The sequence below is a fragment of the Sphaeramia orbicularis genome, chromosome 3, assembly GCF_902148855.1.
Source record: "Sphaeramia orbicularis chromosome 3, fSphaOr1.1, whole genome shotgun sequence".
NCBI lineage: Eukaryota > Metazoa > Chordata > Actinopteri > Kurtiformes > Apogonidae > Sphaeramia > Sphaeramia orbicularis.
Genome location: NC_043959.1, coordinates 23,268,842 through 23,286,808, shown reverse-complemented (window position 1 = coordinate 23,286,808; position 17,967 = coordinate 23,268,842). Strand labels below are relative to the sequence as shown.

At 36.1% G+C, this 17,967-nt stretch overlaps 1 protein-coding gene across 1 annotated transcript in view; it reads left to right on the top strand.

The window, feature by feature from the left end:
* The window catches only part of prmt3 (protein arginine methyltransferase 3), a 142,103-nt gene that overhangs the window by 113,833 nt on the left and 10,303 nt on the right, over nucleotides 1-17,967 (top strand). The window lies entirely within an intron of this gene.

Below are 17,967 nucleotides of genomic sequence, written 5' to 3'. Positions count from 1 at the left end.
TCAAAACAAATCACATTCAGCCATCAGAGACAGCATGTAAAACTTCATCTGATAGCCTCTGAATCATGACACGTTAGCACAGGAGCACTTTGTAACTGACCAGTGAAATATTTATAGAATCACTGCATCAGCACATTTCAGTATTAATAGCCGGTGTGCAGAAAAAAAAATCTCTCTGCATGTTCAAGTACAGGAAAAGCGACAGAGCGTCGTGCATCAAGTAAGTTAATATGCATTTGTTTCATTTCATTCACCTCACTGTATATATTCAGTAGGGTGCATCAGTTCCCTCAAGGTTTTACAATTAATCTGCCTGTGATTTCATTTTCTTCCAATGATAAAAGTAGACAGCGATGCAATATATTTTGTGATTTCATAAATATTTAATCAGTCCACCTGAAGCTTGAAGATACAGCTACAGGAGTATGGTCAGGGTATGTACGGGTGCTTGAAATCCTTGAAAATGCTTGAATTTCAATGTTGTGTTTTCAAGGTCTAAAAATTGCTTAAATTTTAGTGTTTGCAATTATAATTCTGTGATGTGATTTATTTGTTAATTTTTAATATTAACTCAAGCCAAAGCTACTTACAGAGAGGTGATGCATTTAGAAAAATAAAACTTCATGTCAAAAAAGAAAATTAGTGGGTGTTCTCAGGTCGACTCCAGGTACATTTTTTATCTTAATCTTTGTCTCTGTCTGAAGAACGCAAAGTGGCTTCTATTTTTTAGGATAAAACTTTATGTTCTTTAATTTCAGAACTTTTTTCTATTATGAAATGTAATTTTAGATGTTTATAGCATAGTACAGTATACATCATTGTGATCAAAAGTGAAAAAAATAATCATCAGTATATGTATTCTTGTAGATATGTGTTTTACCCCAGCGATAAGGTGCTGTGTTGGAAAATTTTGAAAATCACCCTTAACCCTTTCATGCATGAATTATGAGATCCTTAATCAAAATTTTTTCCTGAGTGTTTTTATTCCTCTTTAAGCATGAAAAAAACAATGCGATTGAAAATTTTCTTCTGAAAAATAAATACAACTAAATAGAACAAAATAAAAATAATTTTAAAAATTAAAAAAAAAAAAAAAAAAACATAAAAAAATAATAATGAAAAAAAAAAAAATTCTTATGAACCTATTTTTCATGAAGTTGCAAAAATGTCCACTCAGCTGGACACCACACGTTTAATTTTTGACGCACAGAAACATGTGTTTACTGATAAATTGTGTGAAAACTATGGGGAGGGCTTGTAATTCTGGGGGTTTATGATCAGGAGAGATCTACAGGGTGGGGAAGCAAAATTTACAATATTTTGAGGCAGGGATTGAAAGACAGTGTATGACCAATTAGTTTATTGAAAGTCATGAGAATTTATTTGCCACAAGAAAATGGACATAATACAAAATGTTTTTATTCTATGTGTCCTCCTTCTTTCTCAATAACTGCCTTCACACGCTTCCTGAAACTTGCACAAGTGTTCCTCAAATATTCGGGTGACAACTTCTCCCATTCTTCTTCAATAGTATCTTCCAGACTTTCTCCTAATAGTTTTGCTCATAGTCATTCTCTTCTTTACGTTATAAACAGTCTTTATGGACACTCCAACTATTTTTGAAATCTCCTTTGGTGTGACGAGTACATTCAGCAAATCACACACTCTTTGACGTTTGCTTTCCTGATTACTCATATGGGCAAAAGTTTCTGAAAAGGTATGGATAATAGTGTTAGGTATGATTATGACATCAACATATGTTTGGTTTCAAAACAATTGACGTAGTGCCTGCTGAGAAAAAAACAACTAAATGTTCATTGTAAATTTTGCTTCCCCACCCTGTACATAATGTTACCAATTCATGTCAGAAAAGATATGTAGTGTCTTAAAACTTTAATAAAGATATGTGTTAAAAAAAGCAACAACGAAAAGAACAACAAAATCCATGAATATACAAGAGGACAGCTGTAGAATAGCTGTCCACTGTAGTGACCACTATGCATGAAAGGGTTAATAGTGCTTGAATTTGACCTCGAAAAATGTGTATGAACCTTTATAGTATAAAACAGGATGTGTCATGTATTGTGTAATAGACTTTTTCAAAACAGATATTTTGATTTGGCAGAAAACTCATAGGTGTAATTGGTATCGTTAAAAATGTCTGAATGATTAGGACTGACACCAGGCCTGATCTGTGCAGAGTTTTAATGTTTAATGTGTCATATTTAAAGGAGTCATATTTTGCTAAGCCCACTTTTATTAGTCTGTGGTTCATTTATTTGTGTATTTGGACCCTAACAGTTCATAAAGTTTGGATTTGAACCCTCCGGGTGCTGCAGAGTTATCTTTATATTCATGTTGGCAAAAATCGAGTGGATGTAGATACTTGGTTTATGTTCAGTTATTGATATATTTTACTGCAAAAGTCATTTTTTTCTTCAGTTTTCTCTGTTTTTGATATAATAACCCTCAATTTAAATCTGAGCTTTTATGAACATCCACATAATCTTTAAAATAAAAATGGGAAAATACATGCTTTTCACCGGAAAAAAAAAAGCAAAATACAGAGGATAATATTGTAATAAACGGTGATAAATCGCTCATGAAAGGTTGAATAAAGAGAAACATTAATTTGGGAACTGCCACTGAAGTAGCACTGGGTCTTTATGGGTTAAACAGGCTCCACTGTGCTCAAATAGTCAACACATGTCTCCTAGGTTGATAAGAATGGACTACCCTGATGTGTAGATACTGTTGAAGCCCATCCAGACAATTGTTGTGAGATTGTAGGTAATGTCAGGTAATGATTGCCGCTGTGGACCATCTCAGCTTGTGTCGAAGTGGCTGATGGTGTCACCAGTGATTCAGTTTCTCAATCCTCCCATGGCTGGTTTTAGAACGTTGCAATCAGGAGGGTTTGTTTGTCTGTATTCATGGGCTGTAGCTCACCTGTAACACCTAAGACACTGTGTTATTTTCAACTTTTTCTGCACTGAATCCCAAAAAAACAAAAATGACCCTCTTCCATATCTGCATTTGAATACATACCTAAAAATACCGATACAGTACTTTTAGTATCAATACAGTATCGTGAAATGAAATATCGTGATATATTGCAGAACCGATATTTTCTAACACCCCTACTTGTAAATGAATTGTCCATTTTAACTGTTGTAATAATTTTGTAATTGATTGATTGATTGATTGAATGTTCATTGTGGCCGGTTTCAGATGCTGCAGCTCTTTCATAATTCATAGTTTGAGTTAATGTTTGTTCAGTATTAATTTGCAGCCTTGTAAATACAAGCTGGACTGACATAACATAAAATAAAATTCTCACTTTTTGCAGTAATCTATTTGTATTAGTATTTATTTGTATTTATTTATTTAGCACAATAAAAACAGTGCAGGGAGGGAACGAAGCCCAAAGAGCTTGTACAGAGTTCCACTCCCATTATCTACTATAAATAGAAAATAAAATGTACAAACATAAGAAAACAATAATTAAACAACAAATAACAGTATAGAAAACACTGAAAAAGTCAGGACAGGAGATGTTTTTGAAAGATGTAAATGATAATATAGACTTCAGAGACATGTCTAGATTGTTCCACAATTTAGGACCTCTAAATAAAATATTAAATTGATGACCAGATGTTCGACAAAAGGGTAAATGAAGATTGTCGCTATGTCTAGTTGAGTATAAATGTAAATCGGATGAAAAACCTAAAAAAATTATGAAAAGTATCCGGAAGATCTTGCTTATTATTGATAAAGTTGTGCACAAATAAACATGAGTGATAAACACTGAGTTCATGAACGGGTAGTATTGAATATTTCCTAAAAATTGGTGCAGATGGTTCGTATCTACTAGACAGTGAGATTGTTCTCAGGAATCTCTTCTGGGTTATTGAGAGTTTGCTAAGACAAGTTGGATAAGTTCCTGACCAGACGATATTGCAGTAATTCATATATGGAAACGGAAAACTATAATACAAAGTCAAGTGAGCAGAGTGATGAATCGGGGGACAAGCTTTTCTCAGTATGCCAAGCATCTTCATTGATCTTTTGCATACATGATTGATATGGCTACACCTGGCTTTTCTGCCTCCGTCCATAATAATATACATTATATAGACTAAATGTCGTCTAAAATTAACATTTATTTGCAACATAGTATACAGGGTGGGGAAGCAAAATTTACAATATTTTGAGGCAGGGATTGAAAGACAGTGTATGACCAATTAGTTTATTGAAAGTCATGAGAATTTATTTGCCACAAGAACATTTACATAATAGAAAATGTTTTTATTCTATGTGTCCTCCTTCTTTCTCAATAACTGCCTTCACACGCTTCCTGAAACTTGCGCAAGTGTTCCTCAAATATTCGGGTGACAACTTGTCCCATTCTTCTTTAATAGTATCTTCCAGACTTTCTCGTAATAGTTTTGCTCATAGTCATTCTCTTCTTTACATTATAAACAGTCTTTATGGACACTCCAACTATTTTTGAAATCTCCTTTGGTGTGACGAGTGCATTCAGCAAATCACACACTCTTTGACGTTTGCTTTCCTGATTACTCATATGGGCAAAAGTTTCTGAAAAGGTATGGATAATAGTGTTAGGTATGATTATGACGTCAATATATGTTTGGTTTCAAAACAATTGACGTAGTGCCTGCTGAGAAAAAACAACTAAATGTTCATTGTAAATTTTGTTTCCCCACCCTGTAGAAACCTATTACGTGATCAAAAACAAATTATTTTAGCAAAAAAAAAAGTCTCCATTTTGAATGTCTGGGGTCGCTAGAAATTTGTGATGTTAAAATGGGCGTCACGGGCCAAAAAAGGTTGGAAAACACTGGTGTGGTGTATAGTCTTTGCTCTTGTGTTATATTTTTTTTTTTTTTTTTTTTTTTTACTCTTATGTTCTATTTTAATTGTGTCATGCTGCCAAAAAAGGTTGGGAACCACTGGGTTAAAGCCTGTAGATATGAAAGCTTTAATAACCTTTAGAGTTAATTTCTTAAAAGTTGCCCCTGCCTCGTCATTGACCGTGTTTGTGTGAACGATCCTGCGTTTATTACTGCTTTAAGCACCGGCCCTTTGCGCTCGCTATCATAATGGAAATCGTGGATGTGTCTCCTGATGCCGGGATGGATGGGCTGCGGGGCCGGCTGTCCACTCTCTGACCAGATATCAGATTGAGTCTACTGTAATAAATGACCTGAGCAGGGACGGAGGCGTTTGACACACAGCAGCCCTAAGCTGGGCTCGGGCCCCGGCCGGCAGCGGGCCCCGACGATAAGAACGTCAAAATCTCTGACACCGCTCAAACGTTATCGCCGGCTTCACGCTCCACGGTCAGATAAACGGCGCTGAGTCAGAGAGGAGCGCGAAGGACGACGGTATGCTAACACCACGCTGAGGGAGGAAAAATAGGCAGGTTTGGTTTAGTGATGTGCACTAGATTATCAGGAGTATTATTATCAGACGTTTCCTTCTCTATCAGTGTAGGTTTTACTTTGCACTAATACATTAAACATTTGTACAGTTACATCTGAGGTTTGTACATTCTATATCCATCTATAATGAAAAACTCCACTACTGGATTTTATCTTTCAGTTTTTCATTTTTAAATTCACATATTTTGTGTGGCTCTTGGATGTAAATTTTGTCCACAGATTGGAAAAAAATCGATTTTTTAAATTTTTGATGAATTTTTGAAATGTTAAAAAATTTGCCTTTACTTATACTAGGCCATATTTTGATGGGTTATAACATGAAAATGTTTCGAGTTATCAGTATAGGTACTGTTGAGCCCTGATAGGAAGTCATATATGGACTTTCATTTGGGTCCATGACCTTTGACCTTGATTGAACTTGAAGGGTCAAACTCAAAATGTCACCAATGTCCAGATTTCAACAATCCTCTTCTCTGAAACTACTGGTCAGGTGAATATAAAAAAAAATGATGTAGCTTCCTTGGGACAGTGTCTATAGAAATTATAATTTTCAAACTTTTGACAAATTTTTGAAATATTGAAAATTAGGCTGTACTTATAATGGGCCATATTTTTCCTACTCTGTTGCCTCTGTCAGTGTAGGTTTTACTTTGCACCAATACATTAAACATTTGTACAGTTACATCTGAGGTTTGTACATTCTATATCCATCTATAGTGGAAAAACTCCACTACTGGATTTTATCTTTCAGTTTTTCATTTTTAGATTCACATATTTTGTGTGGATCTTGGATGTAAATTTTGTCCATAGTTTGGAAAAAAATCGATTTTTAAAATTTTTGATGAATTTTTGAAATGTTAAAAATTTGCCTTTACTTATACTAGGCCGCATTTTGATGGGTTATAACATGAAAATGTTTCGAGTTATCAATGTAGTTACTGTTGAGCACCGATAGGAAGTCATATATGGACTTTCATTTAGGTCCATGACCTTTGACCTTGATTGAACTTAAAGGGTCAAACTCAAAATGTCACCAATGTCTAGATTTCAACAATCTTCTCCAAAACTACTGGTCAGATGAATATAAAAAAAAATATGTAGCTTCCTTGGGACAGTGTCTATAGAAATTATAATTTTCAAACTTTTGACAAATTTTTGAAATATTGAAAATTAGGCTTTACTTATAATGGGCCATATTTTTCCTACTCTGTTGCCTCTGTCAGTGTAGGTTTTACTTTGCACCAATACATTAAACATTTGTACATTTACATCTGAGGTTTGTACATTCTATATCCATCTATAGTGGAAAAACTCCACTACTGGATTTTATCTTTCAGTTTTTCATTTTTAAATTCACATATTTTGTGTGGATCTTGGATGTAAATTTTGTCCATAGTTTGGAAAAAAAATCGATTTTTAAAATTTTTGATGAATTTTTGAAATGTTAAAAATTTGCCTTTACTTATACTAGGCCGCATTTTGATGGGTTATAACATGAAAATGTTTCGAGTTATCAATGTAGTTACTGTTGAGCACCGATAGGAAGTCATATATGGACTTTCATTTAGGTCCATGACCTTTGACCTTGATTGAACTTAAAGGGTCAAACTCAAAATGTCACCAATGTCTAGATTTCAACAATCTTCTCCAAAACTACTGGTCAGATGAATATAAAAAAAATATGTAGCTTCCTTGGGACAGTGTCTATAGAAATTATAATTTTCAAACTTTTGACAAATTTTTGAAATATTGAAAATTAGGCTTTACTTATAATGGGCCATATTTTTCCTACTCTGTTGCCTCTGTCAGTGTAGGTTTTACTTTGCACCAGTACATTAAACATTTGTACATTTACATCTGAGGTTTGTACATTCTATATCCATCTACAGTGAAAAACTCCACTACTGGATTTTATCTTTCAGTTTTTCATTTTTAAATTCACATATTTTGTGTGGATCTTGGATGTAAATTTTGTCCATAGTTTGGAAAAAAATCGATTTTTAAAATTTTTGATGAATTTTTGAAATGTTAAAAAATTTGCCTTTACTTATACTAGGCCATATTTTGATGGGTTATAACATGAAAATGTTTCGAGTTATCAATATCGGTACTGTTGAGCCCTGATAGGAAGTCATATATGGACTTTCATTTGGGTCCATGACCTTTGACCTTGATTGAACTTGAAGGGTCAAACTCAAAATGTCACCAATGTCCAGATTTCAACAATCCTCTTCTCTGAAACTACTGGTCAGATGAATATGAAAAAAATGATGTAGCTTCCTTGGGACAGTGTCTATAGAAATTATAATTTTCAAAGTTTTGACAAATTTTTGAAATATTGAAAATTAGGCTTTACTTATAATGGGCCATATTTTTCCTACTCTGTTGCCTCTGTCAGTGTAGGTTTTACTTTGCACCAGTACATTAAACATTTGTACATTTACATCTGAGGTTTGTACATTCTATATCCATCTACAGTGAAAAACTCCACTACTGGATTTTATCTTTCAGTTTTTCATTTTTAAATTCACATATTTTGTGTGGATCTTGGATGTAAATTTTGTCCACAGATTGGAAAAAAATCGATTTTTTAAATTTTTGATGAATTTTTGAAATGTTAAAAAATTTGCCTTTACTTATACTAGGCCGTATATTGATGGGTTATAACATGAAAATGGTTCAAGTTATCAATATAGGTACTGTTGAGCCCTTATAGGAAGTCATATATGGACTTTCATTTGGGTCCATGACCTTTGACCTTGACTGAACTTAAAGGGTCAAACTCAAAATGTCACCAGTGTCTACATTTCAACAATCTTCTTCTCTGAAAAGTACTGGTTGGATTAATTTCAATTTTTTTATGTAGCTTCATTGGGACATTGTCTACAGAAATTATTATTTTTACAATTTTGACGAATTTTTGAAACACTGAAAATTGTACTTACAATGGACCATATTTTTCCTGTTCTGCCTCTATCAGTATAGGTTTAACTTTGCACTAATACATTAAGCATTTGTACATTTACATCTGAGGTTTGTACATTCTATATCCCTGTATTGTGGAAAACTCCACAACTGCCTTTAGTCTATCATTTTTTTCATTGTTAAAATTCTCATACTTTGTGTAGATCTTGGATGTTAATTTTTTCAGTTTTAAAAAATTAAAATTTTTGATGAATTTTTGAAATATTAACAATTTGCGTTTACATATAATGGGCCATATTTTTTAATGTCTTATAACATGGAAATGGTTAGAGTTATCAATATAGTTACTGTTGAGCACTGATAGGAAGTCATATATGGAGTTTCGTTTGGGTCCATGTCCTTTGACCTTGAGTGACCTTGAAGGGTCAGACTCAATGTCACCAATGTCTAGATTTCAACAATCTTCTTCTCCAAAACTACTGGTCAGATGAATATCATTTTTTATGTAGCTTCCTTGGGACAGTGTCTATAGAAATTATAATTTTCAAACTTTTGACAAATTTTTGAAATATTGAAAATTAGCCTTTACTTATAATGGGCCATATTTTTCCTACTCTGTTGCCTCTATCAGTGTAGGTTTTACTTTGCACCAATACATTAAACATTTGTACATTTACATCTGAGGTTTGTACATTCTATACCCATCTACAGTGAAAAACTCCACTACTGGATTTTATCTTTCAGTTTTTCTTTAAAAATTCACAAATTTTGTGTAGATCTTGGATTTGATGAAAAATTTCGATTTTTGAATTTTTGACGAATTTTTGAAATATTAGAAACTTGCTTTCACCTATAGTGGTCCATATTTTAATGGTTTATAACATGGAAATGGTTAGAGTTATCAATATAGTTACTTTTGAGCACTGATAGGAAGTCATATATGGAGTTTCATTTGAGTCCATGAACTTTGACCTTGATTGCCCTTGAAGAGTCAAACTCGAGGTCGCCAATGTCTACATTTCAACAACTACTGGTCAGATAATTTCAAATTTTTCATGTAGCTTCCTTGGGACGTTGTCTACAGAAATTATAATTTTTACACTTTTGATGAATTTTTTAAATATCGCAAATTTGCCTTTACTTATAATGAGCCATTTTTCCTACTCTGTTACCTCTGTCAGTGTTGGTTTTACTTTGCACTAATACATTACACATTTGGACATTTACATCTGAAGTTTGTACATTCTATATCCATCTATAGTGGAAAAACTCCACAACTGGATTTTGTCTTTCAGTTTTTCATTGCTAATATTCACGTATTTTGTGTAGATTTTGGATGTGATGAAAAATTTGAATCTGTAAATTCCAAATCTGACTTTTCTTTGCACATGGACTGAACAGACCCCCCCCCCCCCCCTTTCTCTCTCTCTCTCTCTCTCTCTCTTTCTCTCTCTCTCTCTCATTAACCTTGTCATGATCTTACAGTCAGCAGCATCTGTTGGGGCTCGGGTGGGGGGGGTAACATTGAGGCATGTTGACATGTTACAGTAGGAACATGACCCAACATACTCACACACCCATGTCAACAGCCGGAGCTCTGAAATAAATCAATTATCAACAATGGCTCTAGACAGGGCGTTTTGCATTTTCCACATTTTTACCTTCAACCATACATTCTCTTACTGTGACAATATGTAATCACAAAACCATTCTTACGCACCTTAAGATATCAACTCAATATATAATATCCACTGGGTTACGACAACTGCATTATTAAACTTTTAATGGTTGGGTTTAAACACAAAGAAACTTGGTTAGATTTAGGGAACAATCCAAGAGCTTGGCATACAACACATAAAGTCAACAAAGATCTGATTAAAAAAAAAAATAATAATAATAATATATATATACTTTTTTTTTTTTTTTTGGACACTTTTTTTAGTCAGATAATTGTAATAATCAGATCTTACACATTTACATGCACTTAAAAAATGCAATAACGGAAAACCCTGGTTTAGACGTTCCAGTCCAATACTGGATTTCTTTCAGAGTACGTACGTACATAGTGACGATACTTTCTACGATACTTGACAAACTTTCTGTTATTGTATTCCACTCACCTTTGGCTTCGCAATTTCCATTTTCTACAATTTTAATTGTGTTTACACATGTGCAGATGTAAATGAATGAAATAAATCAGTTTAGCCTGTACACATACATGCATAATCAGATTACTGCTGTAATCTGACAAAACATATCAGATTATACTGTTTACATGATCACTGCAATAATCTGACAACTATTACAGGGTGGGGAAGCAAAATTTACAATGAACATTTAGTTGTTTTTTCTCAGCAGGCACTACGTCAATTGTTTTGAAACCAAACATATATTGATGTCATAATCATACCTAACACTATTATCCATACCTTTTCAGAAACTTTTGCCCATATGAGCAATCAGGAAAGCAAACGTCAAAGAGTGTGTGATTTGCTGAATGCACTCGTCACACCAAAGGAGATTTCAAAAATAGTTGGAGTGTCCGTAAAGACTGTTTATAATGGAAAGAAGAGAATGACTATGAGCAAAACTATTATGAAAAAGTCTGGAAGATACTATTAAAGAAGAATGGGAGAAGTTGTCACCCGAATATTTGAGGAACACTTGCGCAAGTTTTAGGAAGCGTGTGAAGGCAGTTATTGAGAAAGAAGGAGGACACATAGAATAAAAACATTTTCTATTATGCAAATTTTCTTGTGGCGAATAAATTCTCATGACTTTCAATAAACTAATTGGTCATACACTGTCTTTCAATCCCTGCCTCAAAATATTGTAAATTTTGCTTCCCCACCCTGTATATATATATTTTTTTTAAACTTTTTTCAGTCAGATAGTCAGATAATTGTAGTAATCAGATCTGACACATTTACATGCACTGAAGAAATGCGATAACGGATAACGGTGTGATGATTGATAGGCATCACTTGATTGACAGGCATCACCTTTACTTGGTTATTGTTTATGGCCGATGCACGAAGTCACAACACCGGATGCTTGGAATGAAACGTGCTGTGAGCGTGCTCATACTGTGGTGAAAGAGTGCAGGGAATATTAGCAAATGTCGGAAAAATGGGAAAATGTAAGTTTCAGCAGAAGAGGTTGGAGGAGGAACTATTCAGAACTTGGTTAAAGCCTGTCAACAGTAAACTGTCATAAAACTATATATAAAACTGTATCTGTGGTTGGACATGGGCATTATGTTTTAGCTGTGTTTATGTTTTTCTTTGTCTTTTTTTTTTTCTTCTTTTTTCTTTGGATTCCACGACTCAGGGAAACACAAGAATTCCAATGTACCTATACTGTGATGTATCTGTGCAAATGGCAAATCTATTCTATTCTATTCTATTCTATTCTATTCTATTCTATTCTATTCTATTCTATTCCATTAAATGTGTTTAAAGTGGCATTTAAAAGCATTAAATTAGATTTGCTGATACCTGCAGAAACCTTGTATTAGCGTACATGGAAACAGGCTCACTGATACCACAAATTGTAATACACATGTTACCACCAGAATCCTTGGACAAAAACTAATTTCACCTCGTAGCTTAATGAGGCGTTACCTTAAGTAGTCTGGTGGCTTCAGTGGAAAAACAAGAGACGATTTTACTTAAACCATAAAGTTTAAGCGATTTTTCTACAGTTTTCTAAAATGTTTTGCAGCCATTTCTGCCCACAGAGGTGATTAGTTCCTGATACAGACTCTCTTCAGAAAATCCCCACTTGGGCTACATCCCCACAAATGCATTTTCGATTTAAAATGGTGTTTAAAGTGAATGTAGTCAGTAGTGTTGTGATAAAAGCAGAATGTATCTGCTCAACAGCTGCTAACAGAGACAACAAGGACAGAAATGCCTGTAATTCAGCACCGTGTTGAATTAACAGCTGGTAGTTAGAGCTGACATCTTGTTTTATTCTCGAAAGAGGCACAGTGAATCAGCGGATACACAGTGACTGATGCTGGGGTTTCATTCTGTCCATCCACAGCATGAGTTTGAGGTTCGGAATTTAACCCATAACGACCCGAATAGCCACAGGTGACCAAAACCATCTACTGAGCTAAACTGTTGATCCATTAATCCTATCAATAAATGTAAATAATTGGTGTAAAATTCAGTTCATCATCTTTTCATGGTCATCAGATATGATCCATTTGGACATTCAGAGGCTCCGTAGTTACCATGGAAACAACGTCATCTTCTACAACATTGATTCACCAGTAAAACCCATGGAGTTGGCTCAGTGACAGTGGATGGAAACACTTGGTGTATGTTCAGTTATTAATATATTTGTTGAAAATGCCACTTTTTGTTCAGTTTTCTCTGTTTCTGATATAATTACCTTTGAATTTACTCTGAACTTTAATGAACATCAACGTGATCAGTAAATTGAATATAGGAAATAAATGATTTACACTGAAAAAACACAAAATACAGAGGATAACATTAGAATAAATGGTGATAAATCACTTAAGAAAGGTTAAATGGAAAGAAAAATGTATTTGGGAACTGATACAAAAGTAGCTCTGGGTCTTTATGGGTTAAAACCTCTTAACCTGCTGAATGCTGCTAGCAATATACACATTCTATACATGCACATAACCGGAAGAACGTCAGCTAAACACTCCAGAACCAACTTTCTGAAGACAGAACACAGCGCAAATAAGTACTTAAATGGGCAAATATCTAAAACAAGCAAACAGTCTGAGACCAGCATAAAACAGGCCAATGAGATGAACTTTGCAGTGCTAAGCTAACACTACGCAGATCCAACAGTACAAGGATTATTTCTCTAACACTAAAACTCACTGAAGGGACCAATTAGGAGCAAAAAATGGTTGCGTTATGAAGCGATGATTATAAATTTTGTCTTCAGCGGGGTACACACTTACATAATCGGGCTGTTTTTGTCCCAATTTTCCCTCTTCCCGACCAAGAATGACAAACACTACATTATTTCATGTTTTATCAGTTTATCCTATTAGATTATCCTTTGGTCTGAGGTGTTTAAGAGTGAATTTGTCAGCTCTGAAATTGTAATTGTAAATATTAAACTTGTTCAATATTTACAACCAGAAATCTTCTTCTGTGGGGAAAGCCGACAACTCCCAAGCAGAGTCCTGCACAGGTCCACTTTTCCAAACCCACACCCACTGATTTTTTTATCTTCATGTAGGGGGACTGTAACAGATAAAAAAAATCTCTTCAGATTTAGAAAATTCTTAAGTGTGTACCCTGCTATACCTTCGCTGTTTTCTGATCATAACCTGATTTTACGGATAAATAGATGGATGGATGCAAACAATAAAAAACATAATTGTAATAAGTAATAAAACTCCATAGGCTATATATATATATATATATATATATATATATATATATATATATATAAAATAAGTAAAATTGCAGTGTCAGACAGCACAGATGGGAGACAAACACAAAAGAGCTAAACTGTTGTGTTTCATGAATGAAGCTTCTGCTATTAGCTAATCCATTGTTTTGTGCTACATTGAAATAATCCCAACAAGAAACAAATATTCCAGGGTTTAACAGGTTAAACATAATCAACACTGTCTTCAAAAGTTTTATTTCAGGTAGTGTTGAAGCCAGGTAAAAAAGGAAGCAAACTTTATAGTTTCCATCCTAAACATATTAGCACAGACAGAGGTGAACCCTTTAAGTTTAAGATGAACTTGTGTGAATCAGTCTGGTTTGTGTTTGAGATGTGAACAGTCTGAGGAGGAAAAGTTCAGAGGAAGAGAGAAAAGAAAGCAGAAGTGTGCGTCAGGTTATTGATGTCCTCACTCCACCCGGCATCCTGACGGTCCACAGCCTCCTCCAGGGGCCGTAAACCAGAAATGGAGTTTTTAACAGCACTCACTGCTGCCTGTGAGGCTCCACGGGTGTACTTTTATAACACTCATACACACACCGCTCTTACACACTCAGATTCACAAGAACACTTGCATACTTCTATACCCAACTCCTTTCTGAAAACTTCCTAAAGTCACCTTGAAGATGACAAAACTCTCCCTCACACACACACACACACACACACACACTCAAGAGGAAACGGCATCTTCACACCTTCAGCTGCGATCGGCTGTTCTGAGGGACGGGCATAAACATCCAGTGGTTTGTTTTAATACCAACTCTGTCTGCGGTGATTTATCGCGGCAGAGACTGAATCCTATTTGATGTGTTTGTACGAGTGCAGCAGTAATTAACTCTGAGGCTGCGCTTCGGTGGGAGGTGCTGGCAGAAGAGAGAAAAGGCACGCAGCAGGCTGGAACAAAACATCCCTGCAAATCCTCCCGGCTGGCAGCGTAATAAATTAAACAGCGAATCATTTGTCATGCTCTGCTGTGTTTGTGTAGCTCTAGTATTGAAGAGGAGGGTCCTTTTTTCACACTTTTACCTACTTAATGCTCACCGGAAAAAAGGAGGTCATGCCCCCCCCCCCCCCCCCCCCCCCTTTTTTTTTTGTTTTGTTTTGTGGTCTTCGGAGTGAGGCGGCGGCCTGGTTACCTGCGACGCCAACCACTCAGAAAAGTCAAACCATGGGTGTCTATCCCCATCAGGACTCTGATTGGATGGTCAGGTGATCCTGGCCCCACCCACTTTCATGACTCACTTCCTTTGTGCCGAGCGCCGTTGTAGTTTCCTCCCTCCCTCCCTCCCTCCCTCACCTGTCCTGGCTCACCTCCTCACCCCTCCCTCGTGTCTGAACTTCCAAGGTCCTTGAGCTGTCGGACAGCAGCGGCCGACCAAAACCCCAACTGTAATTCAATACACAAGCTGCTTTTTCGCACTGTAGACCCAAATATATGTCCTGTCAGCGCCGGCGCTCTGCTTCTGAGGAGTAAAACGGGATGGAATAAAGGTTGACTGGTACAAGACGGAAAAAGTCAAAGGGATGAGGCCGAAATGTCGCCATGAGCTTCACTGCAACGTCAGGGGGTCGGGCGGAACATGAAAGTCAGCGTCTGTTTCACTGAACACTGAGACAAGGTGTTTGTACAGGTCTGGAAAGTCTTATAAAGTGGAATTTTGTGTGAAAAGTCTTAAAGGAGTGATATTTTACTTTTTTAAATGGAATTATGCATTTTAAAACATTTCCCTGTGGTCTACATAAACTGTAAATGCTCTGCTTGGGTCTAAATTCTTCATTAATTCAACTCCACAGGTCCATCTTCAACCCTATTTCTGAGTAATGACACCAGAAAGGTTGTTTTGAGCGCTGGCCCTTTAAATGCAAATGAGCCACTTTAGCCCCACCCCCTCCAGGTTGTTGACTGTGCTGCTCTGTCCCGTTCAACCACTTGTGTTTGTTAATACAACCAACAACCGGACAGTTAATGTAACCTGCTCAAAGTCTGCGCATATTTTCAGTTTTTACAACAACCGCTGCTGCTAATAAACAATTATGTCGTACTCGGAGAAATGTACGTTGGAAGTCTTGACCTTATATGTGCAAATGTCGTGACATAACTAGTTATAAAACATAACAAATTAAGTAGGAATTGAAATGGGTTGTAGAAATCCACTTGACTTTTGCCGGAATGAATATAAAGATATCTTTGCAGCACGTGGAGGGTTCAAATTCAAACTTTAGGAACTATTAGGGTCCAAATACACAAATAAATGAACCAAAGACTAACAAAAGTGGGTTTGGCAAAATATGATCTCTTTAAATAAAGTATGGAAAAAAAGTTTCTCTCATAGTCAAAATTCAGAGCAGTGGTTCTTAACCTTTTTTGAACAAACACCCTCATCATCATGAGCCTTCTGCCACCCCCATCTGAAAAAATATATAGCTTAATAGTTTATGTAGCTCACTAGGCAAAGCCCCCCTCATTTCATCATGAACCTCTTGCTGCCCCCCCCCCCCCCAAAAAAAACAAATTGGGGGCGGGGGGGTGCTCAGTAAGTTACGGACCATCATGCGGAAGACCAGGTGGGTAAATTCCCCATTGAGATAACATGCTGGAGGTACAAAAATGGCAGCCCAAGTACCACTTGTTCTGATATTGATACTTCTACATTGTGATAACAGTGACTAACGCCCCCCATTTCTATCTGAGCAGCCTCTCCTCTCAGCTTTCACATTTAAAACGCCCCCTGACGTTGTCCTGGTACCACCCCCCGTTCAGAAACACTGATTCAGAGTATGCTCAAGGGCACATAATCTTCTAAGATGAGAAATAAATAATGAAACGTGATATGATTTCACTACAAAATCGCATAATCGTACATAATTCCTATATGCTAATTGAATATAATTGATTTTCATTGAAAAATGCATTGAAAATACAGTATGACAATCAGTAAAAATAAGAAATAAATCCCTCAGCAAGTTCAGACAAAAACAATTCTAAGTTTTAAATTATACGAGGGCTGTTCAATAAGTTCATGGCCTCACCCAGAAACACTGGTCGTTATAATACAGGATGTTACATTCTTTCGTGATGGGATAGTGATGCTTGAACATCGATGGACCAAGTGCATTGTTGTAAATGGAGATTATGTTGAAAAATAAAATATAAATTATCAGTCTGTGTTGTTCTTTTCTGGGTGAGGCCATGAACTTATTGAACGGCCCTCGTATTAAGGCTTTACATTGAGTGACGTGTAGTTAAAGGTCGGCATTTCAGGCTTCTGTTTATGGGTTTGTTTGTTTTTTTGACCCACATCTCTACTTCACTTGGTTTAAGAAGTTACCCTATCAAAGCTTAGAAGACTATGTACTAAACTTAGATGGAATTTTGATTAATTATAAATCCTGGACTGTCAGCTACATTAGCTAATGTTAGCATTCCTGTGGTACCAGTATACTATCTGTTACACCGCATTTCCACTGCATGGAACCAACTCGGCTCGGCTCAGCTCGACTCGGTATTCCTGGAGACCATTTCCATTACAAGATACTACTGACTTTACAGTACCTGGATGCGGCGCGTTACTTCTGTGTTGTCTGCTCAGAGTTGCTGATAAACTTGGTTGTCTCGTCTGAATTTTACATCGGCCACCAAAGACAGAATCTCCTCGACCGACCTGGGTGTAGTTTTGGGCTGTTGTATTTACTGTAAACTTCTGCATCTGTTTTTTGTAAAACGGCGGGTCACAGAGAAAACTCTCTGACCAATCAGTGGTCTGCAGTGTTTACACATCACGGTTTTAGTATCTGGTCCCCAGTCTTGGAACCTCGGCGGAGGTGATACCAAAAAAGTAGTACCGGGTACCAGATTCCAGGTCCTTTTTTGTAATGGAAACGCAAAAAAGGCTGAGTCGAGTTGAGCTGAGCCAATACCATGCAGTGGAAACAGGGCATTAGCCTGCTAATTAGGCACTTAGCATTAGTTCTGTGTGTTTACATTTACTATGTAGCTGTAGTTGCGTGGTGGTGTTTGTTACAACACTTTTAGTCGACATGGTCGGTGGTTGGTGACGTTCATTGCTCACTGTTCCCCAATCTCATCTTCTTATCCAATTAAAATGTGTATCTCTGAATAGAATAG